General features: G+C 42.1%; 1 non-coding gene across 1 annotated transcript; it reads right to left on the reverse strand.

The window, feature by feature from the left end:
* Positions 1–5,328: 5,328 nt before the first annotated feature.
* On the reverse strand, positions 5,329–5,435 carry LOC131822524 (U6 spliceosomal RNA). Its single transcript, XR_009350288.1, has one exon. It is a non-coding gene; the product is annotated as a U6 spliceosomal RNA (small nuclear RNA).
* Positions 5,436–14,471: the final 9,036 nt, after the last annotated feature.

Raw genomic sequence — 14,471 nt, forward strand, 5'->3', positions numbered from 1 at the left:
AGGAGGTCACTTGTGATGAGCATTGATGAGCATATGTAAATGGTGAATTACTAAATTCTACTCCTGAAACTAATATTACACTATATATTAACTAACATTTAAATAAATCATGAAATATAAAAAGAATGAAAGGCAATAGTTAAGTCCTTACCTATCCATAATTACTTTAACTGTAAGTGAATGGAATCAACAGTTGGAAGACATAGAAAGGCTAGAATAGATTAAAAAAACAAACAAAAAACACAAGATCCAACAATATGTTTGATCATATAAAAGAATCACTTTAGCTTTAAGGACACACATGGGCAGAGAGTAAAGGGATGGAGAAAGATATTCCAAGCTAATGATAACAAAAGAAAACAAGGGTGGCAATAACTATAACAGACAAAATAGGGTTTATATAAGCTAAAAATCACCACAGGAGTCAAAGAAGGTCATTATACAATAAGAAAAGTGTCATCAATTCATCAATACAGTAATTGTAAATATCATGTACCTAATATTGAGCCACATAAATATATAAAACAAATACTAACAAAACAAAAAGGAGAAATAAATAGCAATACAATAATATCTGGGGACAATAATACCCCACTCTTACCTATGGATAGATCATCCAGACAGAAAATCAATAAGAAAATAGTGAATTTAGACACTATTCCTGGACAACTGGGTGGCTCAGTCAGTTAAGCCTTTGCCTTTGGCTCAGGTCGTGATCCCAGGGTCCTGAGGTAGAGGCCCACATTGGGCTCCCTGCTCAGGAGGGGGTCTTCTCACTCTGTCTCTGCGCTTGCCCCTTGCTCATTCTCTCCGCCCTGCTCTCTCTCTCTCAAACAAACAAACAAAACAAACAAACAAACAAGAACTATGTCAAATGAACCTAACATATTTACAGGATATTCCATCCAATAGTATCATAATAAATATTCTTCTCAAACACATGTGGAAAATTTTCTAGGATAGATCACATTTTAAACCACAAAACAAGAGTCCCCCCAAAATCAATAATATAGAAAGCATATCAAGTATATTTCCAGCCAAAATAATATGAAACTAGAAATCAATACAGAAGGAAATTTGGAAAATTTACAAATACACAGACATACACATTTTTAAACAAACAAAAAATCAAAAAAAGAAGACAATGTGGGAATAAAAATACATCTTGAGGAAAATTAAAAAAAATACCAAAAATTTATGAGAAGCAGCAAAGCAGTTATAAAAGGAAATTTTATAGCTATAAATGTATATAAAAAAAGATTTCAAATAAAGAACTTAATATAAAAGTTCAAAAAATACAAAAAGAACAAAGTAAACTTAAAAGTAGCAAAAGGAAGGAAAAAAATAAAAATTAGGGCAGAAATAAATGAAATATAGAATTAAAAAACTAGAAAGTTTTTTTTTTAATGGTAAATAAAATTAAACTTGGTAATGGTAAATAAAAAATAAAAAGACAGCTATCCAGAATAGATCACATCCTTGGTCCTAAATCAGGACTCAACCGGTATCAAAAGATTGGGATCATTCCCTGCATATTTTCAGACCACAATGCTCTAAAGCTAGAACTCAACCACAAAAGGAAGTTTGAAAAGAACCCAAATACATGGAGACTAAAGAGCATCCTTCTAAAGAATGAATGGGTCAACCGGGAGATTAAAGAAGAATTGAAAAAAATCATGGAAACAAATGATAATGAAAATACAACGGTTCAAAATCTGTGGGACACAACAAAGGCAGTCCTGAGAGGAAAATATATAGCGGTACAAGCCTTTCTCAAGAAACACGAAAGGTCTCAGGTACACAACCTAACCCTATACCTAAAAGAGCTGGAGAAAGAACAAGAAAGAAACCCTAAGCCCAGCAGGAGAAGAGAAATCATAAAGATCAGAGCAGAAATCAATGAAATAGAAACCAAAAAAACAATAGAACAAATCAACGAAAGTAGGAGCTGGTTCTTTGAAAGAATTAATAAAATTGATAAACCCGTGGCCCGACTTATCAAAAAGAAAAGAGAAAGGACCCAAATAAATAAAACCATGAATGAAAGAGGAGAGATCACAACTAACACCAAAGAAATACAAACTATTATAAGAACATACTATGAGCAACTCTATGCCAATAAATTTGACAATCTGGAAGAAATGGATGCATTCCTAGAAACATATAAACTACCACACCTGAACCAGGAAGAAATAGAAAACCTGAACAGACCCATAACCAGTAAGGAGATTGAAACAGTCATTAAAAATCTCCAAACAAACAAAAGCCCAGGGACACACGGCTTCCCGGGGGAATTCTACCAAACATTTAAAGAAGAACTAATTCCTATTCTCCCGAAACTGTTCCAAAAAATAGAAATGGAAGGAAAACTTCCAAACTCATTTTATGAGGCCAGCATCACCTTGATCCCAAAACCAGACAAGGATCCCACCAATAAAGAGAGCTATAGACCAATATCCTTGCTGAACACAGATGCAAAAATACTCAACAAAATACTAGCCAATAGGATTCAACAGTACATTAAAAGGATTATTCACCACGACCAAGTGGGATTTATTCCAGGGCTGCAAGGTTGGTTCAACATCAGCAAATCAGTCAATGTGATACAACACATCAATAAAAGTAAGAACAAGAACCATATGATACTCTCAATAGATGCTGAAAAAGCATTTGACAAAGTACAGCATCCCTTCCTGATCAAAACTCTTCAAAGTGTAGGGATAGAGGGCACATACCTCAATATCATCAAAGCCATCTATGAAAAACCCACTGCAAATATCATTCTCAATGGAGAAAAACTAAATACTTTTCCGCTGAGGTCAGGAACACGGCAGGGATGTCCGTTATCACCACTGCTATTCAACATCGTACTAGAAGTCCTAGCCTCAGCAATCAGACAACAAAAAGAAATTAAAGGCATCCAAATTTTGCCAAATTGGCAAAAGAGAAGTCAAACTATCCCTGTTTGCTGACGATATGATACTGTATGTGGAAAGCTTAAAGGACTCCACTCCAAATCTGCTCTTACTTGTATAGGAATTCTGAGAAGTGTCAGGATATAAATCAATGAACAGAAATTGGTTGCATTTTTTTTATACCAACAAGACTTAAGAAATAGTAATTAAGGAGTGAATCCCATTTACAATTGAACTCAAAACCCTAAGATACATAGGAATAAACCTAACCAAAGAGACAAAGAATCTATACTCAGAAAACTGTAAAGTACTCATGAAAGAAATTGAAGAAGACACAAAGAAATGGAAAAATGTTCCATGCTCCTGTATTGGAAGAACAGATATTGTGAAAATGTCTATGCTACCTAAAGCAATCTACACTTTTAATGCAATCCCTATCAAAATCCCATCCATTTTTTTCAAAGAAATGGGACAAATCATCCTAAAATATATCTGGAACCAGAAAATATCTCGAATAGCCAGAGGAATATTGAAAAAGAAAGCCAAAGTTGTTGGTATCACAATTCCAGACTTCAAGCTCTATTACAAAGTTATCATCATCAAGATAGTAGGGAACTGTCCCCAAAACAGACATAGATCAATGGAACAGAATAGAGAGCCCAGAAATACACCCTCAACTCTATGGTCAACTAATCTTCAACAAAGCAGGAAGGAATGGCCTATGGAAAAGAGACAGCCTCTTCAACAAATGGTGTTGGGAGAATTGAACAGCCACATGCAGAAAAATGAAGTTGGACCTTTTCCTTACCCCGTACATGAAAATAGACTGGAAATGGATGAAGAAGCATAATGTGAGAAAGGAATCCATTTGAGGAGAGAACAGGTAGCAACCTCTTTGACCTCAGCAGCAGCAACTTCTTCCTAGGAACATTGCCAAAGGCAAGGGAAGCAAGGGCAAGAATGAACTATTGGGATTTTATCAGATCAAAAAGCTTTTGCACAGCAAAGGAAACAGTTAACAAAGCCAAAAGATGACTGTCAGAAGTTATCTGGGAGAAGATCTTTGCAAATGACATACCAGATAAAGGGCCAGTATCTATCCAAAATCTATAAAGAGCTTATCAAACTCAACACCCTAAGAACAAATAATCCAATGAAGAAATGGGCAGAGGACATGAACAGACATTTCTGCAAAGAATACATCCAAATGGCCAACAGACACATGAAAAAATGCTCCACATCACTCGGCATCAGGGAAATACAAATCAAAACCAGAATGAGATACCACCTCACACCTTTCAGAATGGCTAAAATGAACAAGTCAGTCAATGACAGATGCTGGCGAGGATGTGGAGAAAGGGCAACCCTCCTACACTGTACGTGGGAATGCAAGCTGGTGCAACCACTCTGGAAAACAGCGTGGAGGTGCCTCTAAAAGCTGAAAATAGAACTAGCCTATGACCCAGTGATTGTCGTACTGGGTATATACCCTCAAGATACAAACGTGGCATTCTGAAGGGGCACATGCACCCAAATGTTTATAGCAGCAATGTCCACAATAGGTAAACTATGGAAAGAACCTAAATGTCCTTCAACAGATGAATCAATAAATAAGATGTGGAATATGTGTACAATGGGATACTATGCAGCCATCAAAAGAAATGAAATCCTGCTATTTGTGATGACGTGGATGGAACTAGAGGGTATTATGCTTGGCGAAATAAATCAATCTGACAACTATCATATGATCTCCCTGATATGATGAAGTGGAGATGCAACATAGGCGGTTTCGGGCGTAGGAAAAGAAAAATAAAAGACGATGGGATTGGGATGGAGACAAACCATAAAAGACTGAATCTCACCAAACAGACTGAGGGTTGCTGGGGGGAGGTGTGTTGGGAGAGGATGGTGGGGGTATGGACATTGGGGAGGGCAGGTGTTATGGTGAGTGATGGTGAGTGCTGTGAAATGTGTAAACCTGGTGATTCACAGACCTGTACCCCTAGGGATAAAAACACATTATATGTTTATAAAAAAATAAAAAAAATAATTTAAAAAATCCATTAAAGAAAAAACACATATTGCAAGCCCAGAGCTAATCTCATATTCAATCAAAAAAGTTTGAAAGTTTTCCCCTTAAAGATCAGAAAAAAGACAAGTGTGTCCACTTTCACTACTCTCATTTGACATAGTGCTGGATGTCCTAGCCAGAGAAAAAGGAACACAAAGAAATAAAAGACTCAAAAAAAAAAAAAGGAAGAAGTAAAATTTTCTTTTTTTTGGATAACATGAACTTACATGTAAAAGAATCCTAAAAAATTCACAAAAAATTTTGAATTAACAAATTTAGTAAAGCTACCAAATACAAGATCAATATATCAAAGACAAGAATTTTGTTTTGTTTCATTTTTTTTTTAATATGGAATGCTTCCCAGTTTTTCATGTCATCCTTGTTCAGTGATCAAGCTAATCTTCTCTGCATCATTCCAATTTTAGTATATGTGCTGCCAAAGTAAGCACAAGACAGGAGCATTTTAACAATCTAATGATGAACTGTCTGAAAAAATAAAGAGAACAATCTAATTCACAATAGCATCAAAACTAATAAAATACTTAGGAAAAGATTTAACTAAGAAGATGAAAGATCTGTACCCCATAAACTATGACATTGATAAAGAAATTGAAGGAGACATAAATGGAAAGATAGCTCATATTCATGAGTGGTAAGAATTAACATTGTTAAAATGTCCATACTACCGAAAACCATCTGTAAATTCAATTCCTATCAAAAATCCAATGTTAGGGGCGCCTGGGTGGCTCAGTGGGTTAAGCCGCTGCCTTCAGCTCAGGTCATGATCCCAGGGTCCTGGGATCGAGCCCTGCATCAGGCTCTCTGCTCAGCAGGAAGCTGCTACCTCTTCTCTCTCTGCCTGCCTCTCTGCCTGCTTGTCATCTCTCTCTCTGTGAAATAAATAAATAAATAATCTTTTAAAAAATCCAATATTGTGTTTTTACAGAAGTAAGTAAAGAATCCTAAAATTCATATGAGACCATAAAAGACAACAAATAATTAAAGCCGTTCTGAGAAAGAATGAAGAAGCGAAATTACACTCTTGATTTGAAACTATACTACAAAGCCCTCATGCTCAAAACAATAAAGTATACTGGCATAAAAACAGACCCATAAACAAGTAGAACAGAATTGAGAGTCCAGAAATAGATCCTTTCATTCAGTCACCTAATATTTGACAGGGGCCAACATATATAATGGGTAAAGATAGTCTGTTCAATAAATTATATTTAAAACTGAATAGTCACATAAACCAGCATGAAGCTGGAACCTTATATTACTCATAAATCTTAACTTGAAATAGATTAAAGACTTAAATGTGATGCATGAAACTAAATTTCCTAAAGGAAAACATAGGAAAAATTCTCCTTGACATTGGTCTTGCCAATAGTTTTTTGGATACCAGACCAAAAACACAAGCAAAAGAAGCAAAAATAAATAAATGGTATTACATTAAACTAAAGTTTCTGCATTGCCAAAAAAACAAAAGAGAGAGAAAGAATGAAAACACAATCCACAGAATGGAAGAAAATACTTACAAATCTTATATCTGAAAGAGGTTAATAACCAACAGATACAAATAGAAAATAATATATAATTAAAAAAATAGCAAAAGAATCTCAATAGACATTTTTTTTTCAAAAAAGTTATATAAATGACCAACAGGAGCATTAAAAAGTGCTCAACGTAAAAACTCAGGGCAAAGTCATTATGTTGTTGTTGTTGTTGTTTTCCTCTGAAAAACACAGCAAAATATTACTACCTATTAGAATATATACTACCAAAAAATTAAAACTAACAAATTTTGGTAAATATTGGGTAAAATGCGGAACTTATGCACTGTGATAGGGATATAACATTGTATGGATAACAGTATGGAGATTATTCATATTATTAAAAGTAAAATTACCATATGATTCAGTAATCCCACCTCTAGGTATATATCTAAAGGAAACGAAGTCACTATTCGAAGACATATCTACACTCTTATGTTCATTATAAAATTATTAACTCTAAGCAAGAGATGGAAATAACTTCAGTATCCATTAATGGATGAATGAATAAAAAAGTATGGTAAATATATACTATGGAATACTACTTAGCCATGAAAAATTAAGAAATACTGCCATTTACAACAGCATGGATGGATCTTGAAGGTATTATACTAATTGAAATATTTCAAAGATTTTATATATTTTTTAAATTTATGTATTATGATATCCCTTACATACAGAATCTGAAGGAAAAGCAAACTAATGGAAACTTAGAGTTGAGTTGACAAGAGGTGAACCTGGGGTGGAATAAGGTGGTCAAAGGGTACAAACTTGCAACTATAATATGAAAAAGTTCTGGGGATCTAATGTACAGCATGATGATCATAGTTAATAATATATACATACTTTTTTTATTGTGCTTCCCTTTATTAAACTTTGTATATATCACATTCTTACAAGTTGAAAGTTTATAGCAATCTTGTATAAAATAGGTCTGCTGCCACCATTTTTCTAAACATTTGTTCATTTTGTGTCTCTCTGTCACATGTTGGTAATTCTTGCAATATTTCAAGTTTTTTCATTATTATTGTATTTGTTATGGTGATCTGTGATCAGTAATTATGACCCACTGAAATCTCAGAACTAGTTTACTTAAGGTATATACATTGTTTTCCCTTAAAGACATAATGCTTTTGAACAGTACAGTATAGTGTTTATTTTTTATATGCACTGGGAAACATAATTTTTTATTTGCACTGGGAAACCAAAAAAAAAAATAATAATGATTTGACTTAGTTTATTGAGATAATCACTTTATTGAGGCGGTCTGGAACAAATCCCACAAGACCTCTGTATTTCATCTCTACTGTACTATATACATAAAAGTTGCTAAGAGAGTAGATCTTAAAATTCCTTACCATACATGCATAAAAAACAGTGGCAACTATATGAGATAATAGATGTATTAACATTTTTATGTAGATTATATTGCAATACAGATGTATGCCAATTTATCAAATGGTACAAAATTTACACAATGTTAAAAGTTTGCAGTGTTGTAAGAAATCATTTCTTAAATTTACAAATTATAATATGTCAATTATTTTTCAATAAAGCTGGAAATAACTTTTTGTAGAATTAATCTATTTTTCAAAAAAGGAAGTAAGGAAGTAGAAACTGCAACTAACTCTGAAATAATGAAATACAAAATCCATTTTAGTTATATACACTGTGACAAACACTATTAGTTAGTTTACAATGAAGGAATACTTATGAAGCATGAAGGATGGTCTATAAATAAGGCTGAAAGAGCTCAGTTTTAAGGTTTAAATTTAAAATCTTCTTTTGAAATACTAAACGGACCACCCAGTTTTCCAAACATAAATGTCTTAACTGCATGAATTTATTTCATACAACTCTAATCTAGGTTCATAAGAAAGCAGCATGCAAATTTTGAATAAGACAGACTTGCTTAAGTTTCTTTATGTTCAACAGTAAAGGACACTTCCCTAAAAATAAATAGAAGAAAAATCAGCACATTTATTATGATAATTATTATTCATAATGAGATTCGTATTGAATTAAGGAATATATATCCTCAGAGGGGGTAAAGTAAAATGAAATTTATTTTGGTAAATGTGTCTATGAATAGTCAATACAATGCCTCAATATAAATGAATATTTGCATTTTGAACAATTTAATTACTATTATTAGAATTACTATAAGTATAAAAATAGCTATCATTTTAGCATGGAATAAGAGACTCTCATGCTCCATGCTTCATTACATCCACACAACAACTCTGCATAATAAGTATTATCATCACCATTTCAGGGGTGAAAAAACTGAGGCTAACACATTTAGATAACTGGTTTATGATTACATGGCTGATAAAGATGCATCACACTAATTTAGGCTTTATGATTTCAGAATTGTACTCTTTCCACTGCACATTCTATTACTCTGTAAATACTTGGCTTGTTTTCATTTAGTTCTTTAATTTTATTCATGTGGCGATGGCTTAAAGCTTCATTTAAAGGAAGCGTAAAAAATTCATTTAGCCAAAAGCTCCCAAGAATTAAAAATGTCATGGATCTAATGTAGACATGGCTATCATTAGTTAATGGGTAACTATATATTTTCCACTCTAGTGAGATACAATCAGAGTATTTTTCTAAGTTATAGTCTCTGAGTGTTCAAAAGGACTTTGTTAAAATAGAAATATTTAGACAAAGGTGATCAAAAGTCTGGATCAGGTCACCTTAAGATAAATATTAGAAAACTGAGGAAACAAATGGAGATTCGAACACTGAGCTATGATATAATGAATGGTTTAAAGTATTTAGTAGAGCATAGAAAAGCCCTTCAAAGCCTGCAGCTTCTGGGATATCTCTCTATCTATCATCTATCTATCTATCTATCTATCTAGATATACATTTGAAAACTTTTTTAGACAGGAGGAGATGAGGTGGGCAGGGCCTGTGCTCCTCTCTTAGGAAGAAGTCTGGGCAGAAAGCATGACTTTCCTGAGCCTCTGGGCCCAAGGAGAGGTGAACATGGCACCCATGAAAGCAAGGCCCAAGAGGCACCAGCTCTCCCGAAGCTCTTCTTCCCTGACGCGACAGAAGCCTTGCTGAGGAAGCAGCAGAGAAGTGCTGCTCGCTCCAAGCCAAAGCCTCTGCGAAAGCACAGCATTCGCTGAGAAATGTTCTGCGGGCTGCTGCTGCTTGCCTGAGCCCAGTCTCGCGGTGGGAGAAACCCGCACACAGCGAAAGCCTCTTTGCCTGGGCATCTCCCCTGGGAAAGCACAGCGTTCCTTGGGAAATCAGAGTTGGATTTGGGGATGCTGCTGCTGCTTGCCTGGGCTAGTCTCCGCAGCTTGGTGGAAGATACCCGCACGGAGCAAATACCCTTTTCCCTAGCATCCCCTCTGCCTGAGAGAGAAGCCACGTGTGGGGAAGGCGCAGCATGCCGACCCCGGAGAATAGAAGGAGCCCTTGGCCTTGGGGTCGGGAAACACTCCGGAAGCAGGATAGCCTGCCGTGGCACGAACAGCAGGCCGGTGGCAAGACAAGTGTCACCCGCTCCCTGTGCGGACAGATGGAAGCCTGGCTGCTAAGGAGACATGAGGGGACAACTAGGGCAGGGGCGTGTGCTCCACTCTGAGGAAGGAGTCTGGGCAGAAGGCAGGCCTGTCCTGTGCCTCTGGTCCCAACGGGACAGCATCTCCTTGGCCACCTGTCCCAAGGGCAGACGTGGGCTTGCCACCAGGTGCCATACCCGGAACTCGCAGAAACAGGCCCATGGAGAAACAGGCAGTCAGATGCCTTCTTCCACCAAGATGTGGCAGGGAATTGGGTGGCAGGGCGTGTGCCAGGGAAGGAGTGGAGACAGTCCCCCACAGTTCCCCATCGCAGTGCACGGGTCGTGTGCAGTGATCCTGTCGTCTTCTCTCCCCTGTGGTGAAGGACTGGCCTGGACCCCGAGTCTGCCTGAGCACCGGACAAAAGGCTCCTACCCCAGGAGATAGTAATAGGCATAGAGTGCCATGCTAGGACACACACGCAGCTGCAGGGTTGTGACTGTGTCTGCTTAGTTCGGCTTAGCAAGGTGAACCCTGGGCGTGAACTTGGAGCCCGGGAAAGCAAGTCCCAAGAGGCACCAGCTCTCCCACGGCTCTTCCTCCGTGCTGCGACAGAGCAAAAACCCAAATTCTTGCTGAGGAAGCAGCAGTGAAGTGCGGTTCATGTCAAGCTGAAAACCTCTGCGAAAGCATAGCAGTCGCTGGGAAATCAGAGTCGTTTCTGTGGGCTGCTGTTGCTGCTTGCCTTAGCCTAGTATTCATAGCAGGATGGGAGAAACCTGCATAGAGCGAAAGCGTCTTTGTCCGGCAACCCCTCTGGGAAAGCACAGCATTCTTTGGGAAATCAGAGTCCAGTCTGAGGGATGCTCCTGTTTGCCTGAGCTGGTCTCCACAGCACGGTGTAATAAACCCGCATGGAGCGAAATCCTCTTTGCCTGGGCATCCCCTCTGCCTGAGAGAGAAGCGCGGTTGCGCCTGTGGAAAGAGCCTTAAGGAAAGGGACACGTCTTTCACTGGGCTCCCCAGGAGCATCTGTGGAAGGTGCAGCACGCTGCCCAGGGAGAAGAGCAGGAGCCGTTGGCCTTCTGGTCTGGAAACGGTTGCGAAGCAGGAGAGCCGGCCCTGGCAGGCACAGCGGCCGGTGGCAATACAAGTGTCTCCCGCTCCCTGTGCAGAGAGACGTAAGGGAATGAGTATGGCAGGGCACGTGCTCCACTCTTAAGATGGAGTCTGGGCAGAAAGCATGCCTGTCCTGAGCCTCTGGGCCCAAAGAGATAGCAGCTCCTTGGCCACCTGTCCCTGGGGCAGAGATGCTCTAGCCACCAGGCGCCTACCCTGAAGTCACAAAAACAGCTCCCTGAAATAACGGGGAGTCAGATGCCATCTTCCTGCAGGATGTGGAAGCTTGGAGGAGGCACGGGTTTAAGGGAAAGGAGTGGGGACAGTCCCCCAAAGCTCCCTATTCAGTGCATGGGTGGTGTGCAGGGATCCTGTCACCTCTCCTTTCCTGTGGGGAAAGCACTGGCCTAGTCCGCGAGTTCGCCTGAGAGCCAGAGTAAAAGGCCAAGTGATGTCTACACTGGGAGATGGTAGTGTGCATTGAGTGCCATCCAAGGCTACGCATGCTACTGGAGGGTTGTAGCTGTGTCTGCTTAGTTCGGCCTGGCAGGGTGAACCCAGGACGCGAACATGGAGCCCGGGAAAGCAAGGCCCAAGAGGCACCAGCTCTCCCGAAGCTCTTCTTCCCTGACGCGACAGAAGCCTTGCTGAGGAAGCAGCAGCAAAGTGCTGTTCGCTCCAAGCCAAAGCCTCTGCGAAAGCACAGCATTCGCTGAGAAATGTTCTGCGGGCTGCTGCTGCTTGCCTGAGCCCAGTCTCGCGGTGGGAGAAACCCGCACACAGCGAAAGCCTCTTTGCCTGGGCATCTCCCCTGGGAAAGCACAGCGTTCCTTGGGAAATCAGAGTTGGATTTGGGGATGCTGCTGCTGCTTGCCTGGGCTAGTCTCCGCAGCTTGGTGGAAGATACCCGCACGGAGCAAATACCCTTTTCCCTAGCATCCCCTCTGCCTGAGAGAGAAGCCACGTGTGGGGAAGGCGCAGCATGCCGACCCCGGAGAATAGAAGGAGCCCTTGGCCTTGGGGTCGGGAAACACTCCGGAAGCAGGATAGCCTGCCGTGGCACGAACAGCAGGCCGGTGGCAAGACAAGTGTCACCCGCTCCCTGTGCGGACAGATGGAAGCCTGGCTGCTAAGGAGACATGAGGGGACAACTAGGGCAGGGGCGTGTGCTCCACTCTGAGGAAGGAGTCTGGGCAGAAGGCAGGCCTGTCCTGTGCCTCTGGTCCCAACGGGACAGCATCTCCTTGGCCACCTGTCCCAAGGGCAGACGTGGGCTTGCCACCAGGTGCCATACCCGGAACTCGCAGAAACAGGCCCATGGAGAAACAGGCAGTCAGATGCCTTCTTCCACCAAGATGTGGCAGGGAATTGGGTGGCAGGGCGTGTGCCAGGGAAGGAGTGGAGACAGTCCCCCACAGTTCCCCATCGCAGTGCACGGGTCGTGTGCAGTGATCCTGTCGTCTTCTCTCCCCTGTGGTGAAGGACTGGCCTGGACCCCGAGTCTGCCTGAGCACCGGACAAAAGGCTCCTACCCCAGGAGATAGTAATAGGCATAGAGTGCCATGCTAGGACACACACGCAGCTGCAGGGTTGTGACTGTGTCTGCTTAGTTCGGCTTAGCAAGGTGAACCCTGGGCGTGAACTTGGAGCCCGGGAAAGCAAGTCCCAAGAGGCACCAGCTCTCCCACGGCTCTTCCTCCGTGCTGCGACAGAGCAAAAACCCAAATTCTTGCTGAGGAAGCAGCAGTGAAGTGCAGTTCATGTCAAGCTGAAAACCTCTGCGAAAGCATAGCAGTCGCTGGGAAATCAGAGTCGTTTCTGTGGGCTGCTGTTGCTGCTTGCCTTAGCCTAGTATTCATAGCAGGATGGGAGAAACCTGCATAGAGCGAAAGCGTCTTTGTCCGGCAACCCCTCTGGGAAAGCACAGCATTCTTTGGGAAATCAGAGTCCAGTCTGAGGGATGCTCCTGTTTGCCTGAGCTGGTCTCCACAGCACGGTGTAATAAACCCGCATGGAGCGAAATCCTCTTTGCCTGGGCATCCCCTCTGCCTGAGAGAGAAGCGCGGTTGCGCCTGTGGAAAGAGCCTTAAGGAAAGGGACACGTCTTTCACTGGGCTCCCCAGGAGCATCTGTGGAAGGTGCAGCACGCTGCCCAGGGAGAAGAGCAGGAGCCGTTGGCCTTCTGGTCTGGAAACGGTTGCGAAGCAGGAGAGCCGGCCCTGGCAGGCACAGCGGCCGGTGGCAATACAAGTGTCTCCCGCTCCCTGTGCAGAGAGACGTAAGGGAATGAGTATGGCAGGGCACGTGCTCCACTCTTAAGATGGAGTCTGGGCAGAAAGCATGCCTGTCCTGAGCCTCTGGGCCCAAAGAGATAGCAGCTCCTTGGCCACCTGTCCCTGGGGCAGAGATGCGCTAGCCACCAGGCGCCTACCCTGAAGTCACAAAAACAGCTCCCTGAAATAACGGGGAGTCAGATGCCATCTTCCTGCAGGATGTGGAAGCTTGGAGGAGGCACGGGTTTAAGGGAAAGGAGTGGGGAGAGTCCCCCAAAGCTCCCTATTCAGTGCATGGGTGGTGTGCAGGGATCCTGTCACCTCTCCTTTCCTGTGGGGAAAGCACTGGCCTAGTCCGCGAGTTCGCCTGAGAGCCAGAGTAAAAGGCCAAGTGATGTCTACACTGGGAGATGGTAGTGTGCATTGAGTGCCATCCAAGGCTACGCATGCTACTGGAGGGTTGTAGCTGTGTCTGCTTAGTTCGGCCTGGCAGGGTGAACCCAGGACGCGAACATGGAGCCCGGGAAAGCAAGGCCCAAGAGGCACCAGCTCTCCCGAAGCTCTTCTTCCCTGACGCGACAGAAGCCTTGCTGAGGAAGCAGCAGCAAAGTGCTGTTCGCTCCAAGCCAAAGCCTCTGCGAAAGCACAGCATTCGCTGAGAAATGTTCTGCAGGCTGCTGCTGCTTGCCTGAGCCCAGTCTCGCGGTGGGAGAAACCCGCACACAGCGAAAGCCTCTTTGCCTGGGCATCTCCCCTGGGAAAGCACAGCGTTACTTGGAAAATCAGAGTTGGATTAGGGGATGCTGCTGCTGCTTGCCTGGGCTAGTCTCCGCAGCTTGGTGGAAGATTCCCGCAGCGAGCGAAATACCCTTTGCCCTAGCATCCCCTCTGCCTGAGAGAGAAGCCACGTGTGGGGAAGGCGCAGCATGCCGCCCCCAGAGAAGAGAAGGAGCCGTTGGCCTTGGGGTCGGGTTACACTCGGGAAGCAGGATAGCCTGCCATGGCACGAACAGCAG

The sequence above is a fragment of the Mustela lutreola genome, assembly GCF_030435805.1.
Source record: "Mustela lutreola isolate mMusLut2 chromosome 4 unlocalized genomic scaffold, mMusLut2.pri SUPER_4_unloc_1, whole genome shotgun sequence".
In the NCBI taxonomy this organism is placed as follows: Eukaryota; Metazoa; Chordata; class Mammalia; order Carnivora; family Mustelidae; genus Mustela; species Mustela lutreola.